At 44.0% G+C, this 17,622-nt stretch overlaps 1 protein-coding gene across 1 annotated transcript in view; it reads left to right on the top strand.

Moving 5' to 3' along the window:
- Positions 1–17,622, top strand: part of MRO (maestro) — a 56,279-nt gene that overhangs the window by 18,004 nt on the left and 20,653 nt on the right. The window contains exons 2-4 of the mRNA XM_088833386.1: positions 10,749–10,973; positions 12,339–12,410; positions 13,641–13,762. The gene's annotated coding sequence lies outside the window, so the exon portion shown is untranslated. The remainder of the gene's footprint in view (positions 1–10,748; positions 10,974–12,338; positions 12,411–13,640; positions 13,763–17,622) is intronic.

Genomic DNA, 17,622 nt, shown 5'->3' with positions numbered 1-17,622 from the left:
CTATTTAGGAAGAGGAAATTAAAACACAGACACACAGAGGAAAGACCATGTGGAGATCCAGGGAGAGGACGGTCATCTGCAAGCCAAGGAGAGCGGCCTCAGAAAAAAATCAACCCTGCTAACGCCTTAATCTTAGACTTGTACCCTCCAGATTTGTGAGAAAGTAATTCCTATTCTTTAAGCCACCCAGTTTGTGATATTTTGTCATGGCTGCCTGCAAAGGTTACTTTTAAGTGTCAACTTGGCAGGACAGCCAGTGCCCATCTATTTGGTCAAACATTATTTTGGACTTTTCTGTCAAAGTATTTTTGAATGAGGTGAATATTTGAATGGTGGACTTTGAGTAAAGCTGCTTACCCTCCCTAATGTGGGTGAGTCTCATCCAGTCAATCAAATCATTAATAGAACAAAAGACTGACCTTCCTGAGCAAGAAGTTCTGCCAGAAGACTGCGTTTGGGCTGCAGTTCTTCCCCGGGTCTCCAGCCTGCCGGCCTACCCTGTCGATTTTGGACTTGCACCTCCACAATCGTGTGAGACAATTCCTTAAAATTAATCAACGAATCTCTCTCTTTCTGTCTTGCTCTCTCTCTCACACGTACACGCACACACACATACCCTTTACTGTTTCACTGGAGAACCCTAACTGATTTCTTGTCCTAGCAAACTAATACAATAATACAATTAGTAATACAAAGTAATGCTAATATAACAATGTAATGAATTGTATTTCAATAAGGTTGTGTAAAAAAATTCTTAGAAGCTTATACCTAAAATATGAATCATAATTTGTTGGTAGAATTTGGAGTGTTTTAGTTTTATTTTTAGTTTAACTTTTCCAGACTTGTAATTTTTTGTGACCATGTGTTATTTGTGTAATGATAATTTAAGAAAAGATTTCCATTCAGCAGAAAGTTTAGAAGCAAGGTTAGATAACACAGAACCCAGGGGACATGGGAATATAGTGGGATGCATGGTAATACCACTTATCGTGAAGATTTAGATGAAGCACGAATCAGATTACATTACTACAGTGAGAAAATCTCAGCATACAGTACAATTTGCTTATGAAGGAGCTACTAAGCTTGTTCTGGAATATGGGGAGTAAATTTCGTTTTCCTAGCAACTGTATTTTCCCGCCATTTTCAGTGATTCTTTCAGTCAGCTAGCAAGCTTTTGCTGGGTACCAGCTATGTCCACAGAGAGGGCAATGGCAAGCCACTCCAGTACTCTTGCTTAGAAAATCCCATGGATGGAGGAGCCTGGTAGGCTGCAGTCCGTGGGGTCACACAGAGTCGGACACAACTGAAGTGACTTAGCAGCAGCAGCAGCTATGTCCAAGGAGCTCACTAAATACCAGAGATTGAAAGGCAAACAAAACAGGCTCACTCAAATCAAGATGTTTACACTATGGTGGGGGACATAATATGGTACAACGTGATAAGGGCTCCTATAGGGTAAGAATTGTTTGTGTACATGGGAGAGAGTGTCAGCCTGGGAGAGAAGGAGAAGAGAAGAGGTTTATTAAATCCTCAGCACAATCCTACATGTTTCTTATGACTCCATTTTGTAGATAAGTGCACTGAGCCTCGGGGCTTCCCTGAAGATTCAGCAGTAAAACAATCCGCCTGCAATGCAGGAGAGGCAGGAGACATGTGTTCTATCCCTGGGTCAGGAAGATTCCCTGGAGGAGGAAATGGCAACCAGCTCCAGTGTTCTTACCTGAAAAAAATCCTATGGAAAGAGGAGCCTGGAAGGCTATAAGTCCATGGGGTTGCAAAGAGTTGGACATGACAGCGACTGTGCACACATGCACACTGAGGCTCAGAGAGGTTAGATAATTTGCCCGACTGTCTCAGAAAGTAAAAGACAGGGATGTGAGCACAGTTTGACTCTGAAGTCCATGTCCTTTCCACTGTATGATGTGCTTTGTCATGTGTGCAAGCAAACAAGTATGATATACTGAAATACAGTAAATTTAATTTATACTTTGAAGTAAGGACACATGATTATAAACTGTCTATCATTTGTCTTAGTCTGAATAACCTTATCCTACTCTTTCAACAGTTCTCATAATTGCTAATAATTGTAACAACAACAATGAACATTTATTGTTTCTTATTGTTATCAAAAGTGTGGTCTGGCTGTTCGCTGCTCAAACGCCAATAGTGGGACAGGGTTAGCGGAAAGGAAAGTTTGCTTTATTTTGGATGCTAGCAAACAGGGAAGGCCATCCTGTCCAAAGGCTGACTCCCCACAACTGACAATCAGTGGGCTCGAGTGTTTGTAGACAGATGGAGAGGTCTACAAGCAGAAATAGCACAGTCAGCTCTGACAGTCATCTTGAAATTGGTCATCAGCTAGCTGCCTGACCAGTGTCATCTCGATTGTTTTTTTTTTTCAATATTTTTAAAACATTTAAGGATAGTTGATTTACAATATTATTTTGGTTTCAGGTGTATAACACAGTGATTCAATATTTTATAGATTATACATCCTATAAAATTATTTTAATATTATTGACTATTTTTCCAATGCTATACATCAGGTGACATTAATTTTATTTTTTTTTAAGCTTTTAAGTTTTTTTTTTTTTCAAAAACAATTTTAGGAATCTTTACTTAAAAATAACCTCTTAAAATGGAGTAACTTTGGTTTTACGAGCAGCAAGCAAAGTACAGAAGCAAAAATGCATTACAGGAGCATTAAGTTCTACATTAGGTCACAGCGTCTAATCTGAAATCACACCCATAATATCATTTTTCAGGATATCTGGGAAATAGTTATTTCCCAGGATGTCTGAACCATAGCTACTCTATTTTGACTTTTAATTGTAAAAAAAAAATTTTTAATAGCCAAAGCAGATTTCACCTTTAATGACGTCAGTGTTTTTCTAGGTATGAGAAGATGTAAGAATTGGAACTCATAAAACCTTTTTCTGAAAAGATCTAACTATCTGAAGGCCTGTTCTGCCAGTTTTTTTTTTTTTTTTCAGAGCACAGAGTGCCTCATTCCTGATTTTCTCCCTGAACTTCTTTCAGGGGGTGTTGAAGGTCAGCAGGTTGCAATGGTCATGATGTAATCTTTGTAGAGGCAGCTGGCAAGGACCAACTTCCAGTCAGCAGGGTCCCTTCATAGCCACATATCTGACCATGTGACACCATTTCATGGCCATTGTGTCCCGCGGTGCTGGGAAGGCTCATTCCCAGGTCTAGGGAAGTGATGGGCCACTCAGTGTGCTAAAATTGGACCAGGCCTTGCAAGTAGCAAAAGTCTCTGGACCACTGTCTTACTAGCCTCCTGGTCCAGGAAAATATTTCCTCTTGTTGGTTTTTCTCATACCCAGAGTCACATTATTACAATTATTGATCTCATATGGAACTGTCAGTTCAGCATTATATCACAGGCTCAGTGAAACAAGTGACATAGAAAATAATATAGCCATAGCTAGAAGTTATTAGTAAAATAAGAATTATAAGTCAAGAACTTTCATTAGATAAAGCCTGGTATATCCCAAGTCACCTGACTTCATTCGTTAAATGATTATAGTCTGGTGTTAATCTCCTGGTTGTACATTATGGAGCATCTGACCTTTATCTGAAGATTGGTTACTGAGATAAGCCTTAGAAACTAACCTAGAGTGTCCTTTTTAATAACTTAATTAAATCTTTTAGCAGTATCACGTAACAAGGAACTGTCTCAGCAGTGAGTCTTAGTAAACACTGCTGCTGCTAAGTCACTTCAGTTGTGTCCGACTCTGTGTGACCCCATAGACGTCAGCCCACCAGGCTTCCCCGTCCCTGGGATTCTCCAGGCAAGAACACTGGAGTGGGTTGCCGTTTCCTTCTCCAATGTGTGCAAGTGAAGTCACTCAGTCATGTCTGACTCGTAGCGACCCCATGGACTGCAGCCTACCAGGCTCCTCCGTCCATGGGATTTTCTAGGCAAGAGTACTGGAGTGGCTTGCCATTGCCTTCTCCGTCCATTGTTTTACATACAGTTAATCTTCAGTTCAGGGTCGGTTTGCTTCCATATCTTGAGGCCAGTTCTCAGAACTGTGGCAGCTTATGTCATCTACAATCGGCCATCGCATAGTTAACCTCTCCCCCCGTGCTGTTTCCGTATCTATAAGACAGCTCACAGGACATGGCTCAGAATATTATCTGTAATCCTTGAGAAGGAACTCAAGGTCCTTGACTGTGCTTAATGACTAAACTATTATTACTTGGTCTCCTTTGACTGTTTTCCTTTGTTTCTGCATGTTCTCATTTCCCTGATTAAACTTATTTATTGGCTAAAGTTTTTCACAGACTGTGAAGGGCAGGCAGAGGACGTGGGGTCCAAGGACCACGGGGTCCTGCTCTGTGCGCCTCTGTGCCAGATACTGTACTCGGTGCTTAAGATAGGTTCTTTTAATCTATCCTCATAACAACCTAATGTGGTAGGTTGTGGAATTATCCCTATTTTATAGATAGAGAAACTGAAGCTTAGAGGGTTAAGTGATGTTAAGTGGCAAAGCTGGGATTTGACCCCAGATCTAGATTTAGCCATTTTGCTGCAGTGCCAAAAACCAGACAAATGCCAGATTAAAAACTCCTTGCTGATTGCTGGCTTTTTTAAACTAGAAGATTCTGGAATGCAACTGATCTTCCAGATCACACAGGAGTGATCAAGAATTTCTCTTCAGTTTCTGAGACAGGAGCCCCTTAAGGGTGTTTCAGCATTCATTTTTATGGTGCTCCATTCATTAGCTGTCTGTGTTGGAAAGCTGGGACTCGGCGTTGCTCTAAGACACAGACGAGGCTGCTGTGATGTTTGAATTTGGGAAAAGTGAAAGTGTTAGCTGGGCAATCATGTCCATCTCTTTGTGACTCCATAGGCGGTAGCCTGCCAGGCTCCTCTGTCCTTGGAATTCTCCCGGCATGAATACTGGAGTGGGTAGCTATCCCCTTCTCCAGGAGGTCTTCCCTACCTAGGGATCAAACGTGGGTCTCCTGCAGGCAGATTCTTTACCACTGAGCCACCAGGGAAAACAGAGGGCATAAAAATGGACCCTTTTGCAGATTCTGTCTGGGTAGTAGGCTCTGGTGTTCTGTCTCAGTGGAGCCACGTGTATGCTCCCCACAAAAGAAGCTTTGGCACTTAGATGGGAGAAACATGCCTGACCTTCAGGGGCAGGAACAGGGGATGTGATAAGCCCCTGCTCCAGGAAGCGCTGGAAACCTCAGAGCTCTGGTCCTGCTGAAGGGCACAGGTCCTGCTGAAGGACACTCTGTTTTGCTGTAGGGATGGTGAGGGGGCCTCTGTGATCCTCCCCCTCCGCCTCCCCGGGTTGCTCAGATTATCTGTGGACCATCACAGTCCGATGGCCTCCACCGGGCTGCAAGCAGGTCAGAGCCTGAGTCTTATTGACAGAATTCATCACCAGATACCCCTGCCACAAATCCCTCTCCCCCAGTCTCCTCCCAACACTCCACCCCTCTCCCCTGGACCCGCAGGCAGAGAACCGAAGAATTTGTAGGATGATCTAGCCCACACAACAGGAAGACAGAAGCACAGAAGGGCAGATGGGATGGTGCAAGCCTCTGCAGGCTTGGCCCAGATCTGCAAGCTGAGTACAGCCTGTGACCGTGGTAGTCACTGGGAGTTCTGGATAGTGGTAACTCCGCCCACTGAGGGACAGGGAGGTTGTGGCTCCCGGGAAGAGTGAAGCCTATGGTGCCAGTGGGGGTGGGCGGTCATCATAGCCATAAAAAAATCAGCGCTCAGCTTCCACGGCATGAAAGAGAACACCAGGGACAGGTACCTGTGACAGCATCTATGCTAGGGGGCCAGGAACTTGCACTGAGTGGCTCAGATTGGTTGTTAGGCAGCAGTTTGGGCCAACACAGGACAGATTAGGATCTGAAAGCTCTGTTTGCTTATGACCCAGGGGCTTCCCTGGTGGCTCAGATGGTAAAGTGTCTGCCTACAATGCGGGAGACCTGGGTTCGATCCCAGGGTCGGGAATATCCCCTGGAGAAGGAAATGACAACCCATTCCAGTACTCTTGCCTGGAAAATTCCATGGACGGAGTAACCTGGTAGGCTGCAGTCCTTGGGGTCACAAAGAGTTGGACACGACTGAGCGACTTTACTTTCTTTCTCAGGAGCTTCCTGCTTTGTAGGATCTGTTCTGGACATGGTTTAGAGACCTTAGGGTCTATTTTATACCAGCCAGATTAAAGGTTAATAAGCAGTCCTGGTAAACAGAATGATTTATTCTTAAAAAAAGAGCATTTACTGAAGCTGATTAATCTTTGAAAGCCTGCTCTCATCCTTCGTTTTTACAAAATTTAAATGAAGGGTTGCAATGGTCAATGTCATACACATACAGACTTAGTGTTTGTTGAGTAAAGCCACAAACACACATACAAATCAGGTCGATTCAACAGATATTTGCTAGATGGTTATAAGTGTCTTTATGAGGATTAGGGTCTAGATTAGAGTCTAGTGGCTTAATTTTCTCCCTGCGACACAGTAAGAAATACATTTTATGTTGTGGTCACACACACCCAAAAGTGGGAATAAAAAGTTTCACCAATTTTTATCTTACTTGATGAAACGCATCCTGATGTTTTCTATTTTGCTTTCTTCTATCCTACTTGTTTTTATAAAAGCTGATTAAGGCCTACTGAACTGATTTCATGACCTGTTAATGAGTCACAATCTGTAGGTTAAAAACACCAATTGATATAAGAAGCCCCTGAATTTTAAATTTCATCCTTATTTAGCTAAAAGTTGAGGGAACGAATTCAGAAGCTGGAGGTCACAAGCAGATGCCTGCTCACTTGCTAGTGCTGGGTACTGTTGAATGTCAGGGGAGCCAAGTGACTGAAGGGGAAAAAGTGAGTGATTTCCCACTGACCTTGAAGGAAACTGGGAATTCAAATTTGCCCTTTGGCTATCTTCCTATAAATCAGAGATCGTCAAGATAGGCAATGACAAATGAATCTGTCATCACTGAAAACCCAAAGAATTTCCCCAACTAACGGAACTTTATTAAAGAGCTTATGACAGGGACTTCCCTGGTGATCCAGTGGCTGAAAGTGCTGGATCAATGCACGGGGCCCAGGTTTGATCCCTGGTTAGGGAACAAGATCTCTCATGCTTCAACTAGAAACTCCTGTGGGCTTCAACTAAGACATGATACAACCAAAAAAAAAAAACAAACAAACCAGTTTTGACATATGCCGTTGTTAATTAAGGGAAGACACATCTGAGGAGTCCTTGAAGATACAATCAATTCAGAAAATGCTAGTTCTGGAAAAGATCTCTGATGTTAATGACTCAGATTCTTAAATTGTGATTCTATTTCATCAGGAACTGATGACTCTGGCCTTTCTGTCCTCCACCCTTATAATTCTCTGGTAGACGTATGACACCCAATTTCTTATATGTTATTGGCTTATAAATCCATCTCTTCTACATTATAAACTGCTTGTAGACCAAAAACATGGTTTCTTCTCCATTTTTATATTCCCAGAATGAGACACAAAATAAGAGCTTTGTCAATGTTTGTAGAAAGAGTAAATGATACTGGTTCAAATTGGCTTGAACAGTATTAATAGGAAAAGTACAGACAGTTAACTTATCCAGGAAAAAAAAGCCGCAAGAAAGAAAAAGTGGACTTTATGAAAATGATTTTATTTATTAAAAAAAAACTTATCAAGTATAGCTGACTTACAATGTTGTATTAATTTTTTCTATATAGTAAATTATTCAATTATATATATATATTCTTTTCCATTATGGTTTGTCACACGGTATTGAATATAGTTCCCTGAGCTATCGAGTAGGACCTCGTTGTTTATCCATCCTGTATATAATAGTTTGCATCTACTAATCCCAAACTCCCAATCCTTCCTTTCCCCATCCCACTTCCCACTTGGCAACCACAAGTCTGTTCTCTTTTTCTGTGAGTCTGCTTCTGTTTTATAGATATGTTTGGTAGTTATAGTTTTTAAGTTTTTGAGGACCCTCCATACTTTTTGGAAGTCCTAAAGTCAAAATTTTCAAGCAGATAAAAATCGATAATTCTACATTCCTATTTCCATTAAAACAATCAACTTCCAATTAACTACTTAAAAAATCTCCTTGATTTCAGAAACACATATACCGAGGAGTGTGAGTCTCCCTTTATTTACCCTCTGGCTATCATGTTCCCATGTTTCAGAACTCGTCTCCTGAATGTGCCCTGGGGCTTCCACATTAGGAACCGCTCCTGGTTGACAAAACCTGAATTGATGGCAGTTGTAAAGTCATTGTGGATTAGAGACACTCTGTTCTGTTCTACATTTAGCAAGTGGTGCTTCTTTTGAGTTTTGCGTCTTTAAGATGGAAGAGGATTGATGACTGGATGTGGAGGGAGGAAGGAGGAAAAACAGATCACAGCGAGCTTTAGCTAAGATCTTCCAAGAAAGATAGGCGTTTCCACTCGGTATTCTGAATTTGCTGGCCTGAGCTATATTAGCAAAATTAAACTGCATTATATAGTCACCACATGAAGACAAATGTCTCCTCTGGCAGGCCCTTAGTGTATGGCAACAGCAGGAAGAGGGAAGGACTACTCTCGAGGCCAGTGATTGGGCAGATTCAGGATGTATTTCACAAAAGCTCAGGTGGGGTCAATACCGAAATAATTGTGATAGATCAAATGCCACTCAATAGAGCGAATGCCATTAGTAAAAACTATGCTAAGGGCTCCAGCCCACTAACTCCTCCAGGACACCATCTTTTTTTTTAACTTTTTATTTTATATTGGAATACAGCTGATTAATAATGTGACAGTTTCAGGCGGACAGCAAAGGGAGTCAGCCGTACATATGCATGTATCCACTTTTCCCCAAACTCCCCCCATTCAGGCTGCCACATAACATTCGACAGAGTTCCCTCTGCTATATAGTAGGTCTATGTTCGTTATCCTCTGTAAATATAGCACCTGAAGGGCACCATCTTGAGAAGCACTCTAACTCATGTGCTTAGAGACCATCTGTGCTGTGTGTGTGGTGTTTCCTACATGGAAAATGCTGCTTATAAAATTGGCTGCATCCAATTCTATTCCACATCACATTATCATCACAAGGAAAGAGAAGATCTTGTGATTGTTACCCAATTTGAAGAGGGTCACCAGGGTGATTCTTTATTGAAAGCCATTCAATAGTAGCCCCTAGACCTTCACCCAGTGGCCATCTCTTACACCATAAATAGAAAGCCTATTTTGTCCTAACCAATTTACTCCCTCCCTGCCACACAGAGGAAATTAGTGCTGAACAAAATGTTCGTTTACTTAATCTGTTGTTGCATTTAATTAGCTGCTAGGGAAAAAAAAACACATTTTTTCTTTTCTAGCAAGCTGCTGCTGCTGCTGCTGCTAAGTCACTTCAGTTGTGTCCGACTCTGTGTGACCCCATAGATGGAAGCCCACCAGGCTCCCCCGTCCCTGGGATTCTCCAGGCAAGAACACTGGAGTGGGTTGCATGCTAACTTCTTACAATTCCGATTTTGTTTCTGTAGAATTAAATTCAAGTGCTGGGAATGCCTTAGATCAATGTTTGCTTTTGTTAAAGCAAAAAGAAACCCTAAAAGCATGCTGAAGATTGTAAAGAATCAGATAAATAAAGGAATCATTTGCTAAAACTCTGGTCTACGGGACTGACTATTTGGGCTCCTCCCTAAATCCTTATGTCGAAACTTAGTTCCCAGTGTGATGGTATTTGGAGGTGTGGCCTTTGCGAGGTGACCGGGTCAAGTGAGCAGAGCCCTCAGGAAAGGGGTTGGTGCCCTTATGAAGGAGAGCTAAGAGAGAACTTGCTTCTGTGTGAAAACACAGCAAGAAGACAGCCAACCGTCTGCCAACCAGGAGGCCAGCCCTCACCAGACACTGCCGCTGCGGGCACCTTGGGCTTCACGGCCTCCTGTGAACTGTGGGAACGGTGAGAGGTACAGATGTCTGTTGTTAAGCCACCCGGTCGGTGGTATCTGCCATAGCAGCCTGAGTGGACTAAGACACACGCCTGTGGAAAGCCCTGTACTGGGTCCCGAAGGTTTGCAGTGAGGTCTGCAAAGACTGGAATACAAGCCTTGCTGTCCACGGGCGCCTGACCCCAGGCTGGGGAGACAGGTTCCTAGGTAATAATCTGTATACAAACAGGCTGGTGGTAATCTTGTAATAATCTATAATGAAAAAAAATCTGAAAAAGAATATACCATAATATATGGTATATTTCATAATATATGGTGTATATATTGGCATAATACATTTCATAATATATGGTATATTCTTTTTCAGATTCTCTCTCTAAATATACTATACATATACTATATATATTTACTATATACTATATATGTGGTATGCATATGTGCTAAGTTGCTTCAGTTGTGTCTGACTCTTTATGGCAGAGGAGACTGGCAGGCGACAGTCCATAGGATTCTCCAGGCAAGAATACTGGAGTGGAAAAAAAGAGAATAATGGAGTGGGTTGCCATGCCCTCCTCCAGAGGATCTTCCCAACCCAGGGATTGAACCTGTCTCCTGTCTTCTGTCTCCTGCATTGGCAGTTTGGGTTCTTTACCACTAGGGCCACCTGGAAAGCCCATATATATAGTATAGAACTCAGATCTCGCAAGCTGTGTCATGGCCAAAAGAAAAAAGAACCCCAAACAAACAAAACCCTATACTTCAATGAAAAATAAAAATTTTTTTTTTGTCAGGGAAAAGGAAAGACTTATTCCTTACAACAAGACTGAAGCCGGGAAAGGTTGAAGGGAAAAAGAGAAGGAGGTGGCAGAAGATGAGGTGGTTGGATGGCATCATCGACCCAATGGACACGGATGTGAGCAAACTCCAGGACGTGGTGAAGGACAGGCAAGCCTGGTGTGTTGCAGTCCGTGGGGGCACAGAGAGTCGGACAGGACTAGTCAACCGAACAGCAACAAGTAAGGAGAAGACCAGGGGTCTCTCCCAAGGCAGTGCCTCCAAAAAAATTGAAATTATTTTTTAAAAAGTTGGCTGGTGACAAAGGCCATTGCAGGAATGCAAGTGCATGGGGAGAAATTGACCAGGCTTTTAGGCCTGGGAAGGACGTTCAAGGTGGGGATTGAACAAGGCCTGGAAGAAGAGGTTAAACGAAGGATGGTTACCGGGAGGGCCACCTGGGCATGAGAAGCAAACACTTGGGGGGAGTGGCTGAGATAAGCGTGAGGTGTCAGCCAACTGAGAGAAGGGCAGCAGGGAGGGAAAGGCCACGTGGGGCGCTCAGGCGGCCAGGTGGCCAGGGGATGCCGTCTGCCTTCACTCACCCCGGGAGCGAGCGGCTCCTAGAACTTTGTCCTCCCGTGTAAGTTGGCCTTACTTCAGCCCTGGCCCAAAATGCACAGGAAAAATCATCCTCATGGACGTTGGATGGAAGAGCCCGTAGCCTGCCAGCCTGACCTCTTAGGGGGTGGGGATCATGTCTTTTTATTTGCATATTTATCTTCATCTTCCCTATACCCTCGTGTTGAGCAGAGAGCCTGGCACAGAGGAGACGCTCAATAAATGTTTATTGAATGAATAAATATTTGTTTAATGACACAGTTGGGGGGCATGCAGGGCAAATGTGGTCGGCAAATAAATGCTGGGCTCTAAATAATGTCTCCAAAGAGAAATTCAGCAAAGTAGAAAGAGTATTTGTTACATTAACGGGTCGAGGGAAGACCTTGCCCTGGAGTTCAGTATTTAAAACTTACTTTCCAATGTGTAGAATGTGTGTAACTTATAATCAAAATCAAGGTCTGATACCCTTAACACTGGAACAGATGCGTGATTCATAATACAAAACTCCGAAGTAGAAAAATGTTCTGTAAAAGTTATCACATTCGGTGTGCTCTCCTCCTACATCCCAGAGAGACTTTAAAAAAAAATACAAATAGTTCTTTCTTTAAAAAATAAAAAGAAATGTCACTGTATTGTTAGAGTTGGGGTTGCTGTGTTACTTAATGATATTCAATGTCACTTCTGCTCATCCAAGAACAATCATTCTTTTCCTTCTCGCTCTTTTTCTTTTTGGAATTATGTATCCGAAGCCTAAATAAATATTCATTTGGGAAGAGTGAACTCTTAGCACAAAATTTGTAATAATGAATTCAGTTTTTTTTTTTTTTCCATTCTAACGAAGTTTTAAATTCAGGAACAAATAGAGAGGAACAATTAGAATTCTCTTTTCTCCAGAGATCAAAGGGAGAAAGACAGCTCATCTGATTCTTCTACGCCCACTTTGTACTATAAAGTGAAATGACATACAATTACCGGCTTTCTACCAGGTCCCTCGGTTTGAAATGACAGGCAACTCAGGAAGCACTGAATTTACACCCAACAAGAACTGAATTAATAAAGTGAGATAAGTGATGCTCTTGTTCTATGATTAAATGTATTTGTGGCCTAACAGATACATGAGTTTAGTCTCTGTTTTCAGAGGTGTGAAGTGAGAGCTATGGTGGGAGGTCAGTGTTGTGGGATCAAAGATGGAATTGTTGAAATACATCTGTTGTGGGCTCTTACAAAGAATGGTCTAGTACTGTAATTTTCTCCAGTCTCTCAAGGAAGAGTCAACCGTCAACAGTCAACAGTCATAGCCTGGATCTCTTTCTTTCTGCTTTTTTTTTTTTTTTCAATCTTTGACCCCATCCCGTGACATATGGGATCTTCGTTCCCCCGAACAGTATCACCAGTATCGAACTTGCAGCAGCAGGCAGAGTCTTAACCCCTGGGCTGCCAGGAAAGTCCCACAGCCTGGGTTTCTAATCCAGCCCGCATTATAGAGCACTTCTGAATGTGGATGTATTGTTCTGATGGCCAAACTGTGACTGAGGTCTTTCTCATTGTCATCAAATGCCTACACACTTGTCAGTCGGGAATTCTACCGGATTCTACTGTAAATGCAGCATTGAAGGGAAAGTAAACACAATCCTCAAACCAAGTCGCTGAGAGGAAGGAGGAGGCATTGCCTGTGAAGCGATGCCCATGGCAAACTGAAGACAGGGACACGGGAGGTGGGGGTGGGGAGGAGAAACCAAGGAGGGAAAGGTCAAGGGTGAGAGAAGGGAAGACCTCAGAGAGCAGGACCGGCCTGTAGAGGAGAGTGGCCGAACCCTCCAACGACTGTGGCTGCTCAAAGCAGGAGAGGAAGCCTGGTCCCATCAACCAGCTTGGAGTCTTTGGGCAAGACCCCTATTCACTCCGCCAGCCCCTCAGCCTCCTTGCTGTCGAAGAGGCCTGAGAACAATCCCCTTCCTAGGACTGCGGGAGACAACACGGCAAAGAGCATAAGAACTCCTGAGGATGTGAAAAGCAGGGAGAATGTGACCTGTGATCATGTTGGTGGGCTTGATCTGACTCTCGAGCTATTTATTGTTTCAATTCTCTGCCGCAGTGAGGCTCCTGGGGCTCTCTCCCTGGGCCCTTGCAGAAACAGGAAACGAACACAAAACTTTTCAAAGTTTGCAAAATAGCATGGTCTGTAATGAATCTCTAGCAACTATCAGGGACAGATAGCCTAAAATGGCCTTATTATGCATTTCCCACTCGTGATAAAAAGCCAATCTGCCCTATGTTTCATCTTCAAGGACAAAAACGCAACTGACAGCCAGCCCCGAGTTTGTTTAAAGGACTGCGATGTTCCTGGGAGTCATCACTTCGTCTTTCACCAGGATGAGTTCTGAGGAGGAGGCCTCATCACCCAGCTCAGGTAAGACAGCACGGAATATTTTCTGGATTCAACCGATTCTATTCAACACCGTTGCTCAACACAGTTCATTGATCGCTATAGATTGAACCAGTTGGGCTGGGAAATGTTTACATATTTTTATGATTATTTTTGCAAGTAGTAGGGGTTTTGGTGATAGTGTGGGGGTACTGGTGATGGTGTGGGTAATTAATGTCTCAGACAGGAAAGATGTTTAAACTTGAACTCTTGAAAAAAGAAGAGTCAGCCTGCTAATGCAGAAGACTCATGTTCAATCACTGGTCTGGAAGATCCCCTAAAGAAGGAAATGGCAACCTGCTCCAGTATTCTTGCCTGGGAAATCCCATGCACAGATGCAGGAGTCTGTCCATGGGGTCATAAACAACAAACAAACAAACAAAAAACAAAAAAAACCTTGAACTTCTTCTCTTTTTACTTTTATTTGCACTTACTTTATGCTGAATTTATTCACTGGAAAAGACTCTGATGCTGGGAGGGATTGGGGGCAGGAGGAGAAGGGGATGACAGAGAACGAGATGGCTGGATGGCATCACCGACTTGATGGACGTGAGTTTGGGTGAACTCCGGGAGTTGGTGATGGACAGGGAGGCCTGGCATGCTGTGATTCATGGGGTCGCAGAGAGTCGGACATGACTGAGCGACTGAACTGAACTGATTCCTGCACCATAACATTTTGCTTCTTCAGTTTCTTCTAGGGCATCATGTTCTTCTGTGCAGCCATCTGCCCTTTTTCAGTAAGGCTCACAGCGGCAGGAGTTGATGGGGGTTAATCCAACCATGAGTTCTGTAAACCCAGAGGCACACCCTGGGGCTTTGCTCACCTGGATGAGCTCAATACCCAGAGAGAAGTGACATCAGATTAGTTCAGGATGACTCTTTGCACATTAAAGCATTTGCGGCAAACACACAGCACTCTTTAGGGTCCACCAGCCATATGCCAGCCCTCTTGGCCTGGGCGTTTGGCCATTGGGACGACGGAGGGGCACACATTGCTTCTGCAAACTGACATCTTTCAGAGACTTGCTGGCTTTTCAGATATGCACACTTCAATGGTCTGGGCAGTGAACATGAAGATTTGAACCTCTCAATTTGCATAACTTTGTGGATTTTCTGGGTTGAGTAGCAAACTGTTTTCCAAGATCATCTCAGGCTACTTAACAGAAAAGTTGGAACATATTCTTGCTTTCAGTACTGACAATGATTGTCAAGTGATATAGTCAGGAAAACAGACCGCAGGGCAGCCAGATGGTGGGGTGGACAAGGAAACGGCTGAGAGCAGCTTCTTGCTCATAGCTGGTAGAACTGGAGAGACTTCGTAGGTAGGCTCCTGCCTCCCTGTGCCTGAGGGTATTTGAAGAGGAATAAACCCTGTGCTTCTCCTTGTGCTATCTATTGTATTCAAAGGTTTGAAACAAAAAGACTGTTGCTTTTATATTAAAATAAACCAGATATGTAGGAGAAAGTGAAAAGTGAAAATCGCTCTGTTGTATCCAACACTTTGTGACCCCGTGGACTCTACAGTCCATAGAATTCTCCAGGCCAGTATACCGGAGTGGGTAGCCTTTCCCTTCTCCAGGGGATCTTCCCAACCCAGGGGTCAAAACCAGGTCTCCCACATTGTGGGCAGATTCTTTACCAGCTGAGCCACAAGGGAAGCCAATGGGAGGTAGATGGTGGAGGGTGATGGTTGAGAAGAGTTTCCCAAGGGATTCCTGCTTGTGGTGGCAGCTCTGGGCTTCCACTGGTGTGGGGTGGGGGTGGGGAGGTCTTGTGGAAGAGTCTGGGGAGCACAAGGTTCCCTGACGCATTCAGGGTCCTCCAGCTGGGACCCCGGACCCTGGAGCACCTTTGCCCTTCTTCTCTACCTCTCCCTGCTAAACTGCTCCCGGTAAGCCCAGGTGCTGGGGTGCATTCTTTTATGAAGGCTAGCCTGAGCGACCAGAGAAGGCAATGGCACCCCACTCCAGTACTCTTGCCTGGAGAATCCCAGGGACAGGGAGCCTGGTGGGCTGCCGTCTATGGGGTCGCACAGAGTCGGACACGACTGAAGTGACTTAGCAGTAGCAGCAGCCTGAAGGACTGCTCTTTGTCACCTCCTCTCCTGGGCCCTCACCAACGTCTACAGACACGGAAGACCATGTCTTCCCTTTGCCCTCTGCGGTCTCCAGAGGGCACAGTGCCACTTGGGAGCGCTCTGCCTTGTTGAAACTAGGAGCTCCAAAAGCAACTGAAGAACACGGAAAGAATGAAGGAGGAATTGCCTTTCCTAATTTGTGGCTGAGCAGGCAGCTGATTAGATTTCTTTTTAGAAGTGAAGATCAAGGGAGAGTTTGGCCTGCCCTGGAGGTATTTCCTGAAAGAAGATGAGAGGGAAGAAACTCAAATCCATCCCGTTTAGGCAAGTTTCCTCCTGAGACCACACACAAGTACAAAAGGAGGGTATTCTGAACATCCTGACCCTAAAGAGGAAACCGTGTTGATTACTGCCAGGCCTCTGTCCCCACGTGCCAAGTCTAAGTCGACAGTGAATTGCTGACCAATTTAGTTCTGCCTGTTGTCTTTTTCATCAGTAACAGCAGACTCAATAATTACCCTCTTTGAGTTTTCCAGAGGCATCAGCCCCTGAACTTCCGACAATAAGGAAATATTAATTGAGTGAAAATAGAGTTGTTAAACAATAAAATGAAATAATTACAGTATGTGAAGGATAGTGTGTCATAAGTACATCAATCTGTTGCAATCGAATTATCAAAGAGGCTTCTAATTCCCAGAAGAGCTGTGCTGTGTCCCAAGGCCATGTTAGGTGACCCTTTGTTCCTTCGGCAGTGTGTCCTGGTCTGGATGCTTCCCAGGTTTGTGCTGTGTCTGGGACTCTCTGGGGTCATTAGCTGTGTCCAGGCTCTTTGTGGGAAGTGTTTAACAGAGCAAAATTTGGATCAGCAAGGCTCCTGAATACCAATTCTGGTTGTGCCCAGATTTTCTCTGTGACTTGAAGCCAAACAGGAAAACTTGTCTGCCCTTTTGTTTTCACATTTGGCAAATGAGGAAAACGTTAATTCTCTGCCAAATGTCTCAGCACCTGGATACAAAGAAACTTTAGACCTGAGGGGTTATTAATAGTCTATCTGTTGTATTTCCGTCCATGGGGTGGGGGGGGGGCAGGTATATTTCAGTCCTGAGTCACCCTTGAGACTTGGCAGAGAATCCTGACATTTGCAGCATAGAATTTATTTCTTCAGCTGCTTCTGTGGCCTGGTTTAATTTTATCTGCTTTTTGGTCATCCTAAGCACTGCATAGATTAGTTCACTGTGAGGATATGACCTCCCCAATCTTATTCCCACTCTTGGCAGATAATCCAACTCTGGTCTTCCTGAGAAGAGAGGCTGATTTGGATGAATTGAACTTGCTCATTCTTCTCATTTTCACGTTGATGTACCTCCATCTCTGTGGTTGTCTCCCAGTTGCAGATAAAGAAATGAGGAGTGGGGATGGGGCGGGGGGGGGGTGGAGTGTCTCCTCTCCCCTGTCCCCTCGACCCCTCCCTTCAGCAGCTCCTATCTTACCATTCACTGCTTGCACTACTACCTCTTAGGTCTCCTTTGCAACTGTTTGGAAACACTTCCAAGCTGTATTCTATTTTAAATTCACATGGCAACGCCGGAGTGCCTTTCTTGGCCTTGCTGTCTCCTCTGGTCTTTGTTGCCTTCCTTTTGCAGTGAGATGCCTTCACTCCCTCTCTCCACATAGTCCCCCAGCTCTGTAGTCTAGCTTCTTTGTTGAAACTGCATTTGCAGAGGTCACCTGGCGGCCCGTGTATGCCCAAAGAGGGTTTTGTTTTAGC

Source organism: Moschus berezovskii, chromosome 28, assembly GCF_049115385.1.
Source record: "Moschus berezovskii isolate FMDL1 chromosome 28, NW_MosBer_1.0, whole genome shotgun sequence".
NCBI classification, from domain to species: domain Eukaryota; kingdom Metazoa; phylum Chordata; class Mammalia; order Artiodactyla; family Moschidae; genus Moschus; species Moschus berezovskii.
The sequence above is the reverse complement of the archived record's forward strand: the minus strand, read 5'-3'. Positions and strand labels throughout refer to the sequence as shown.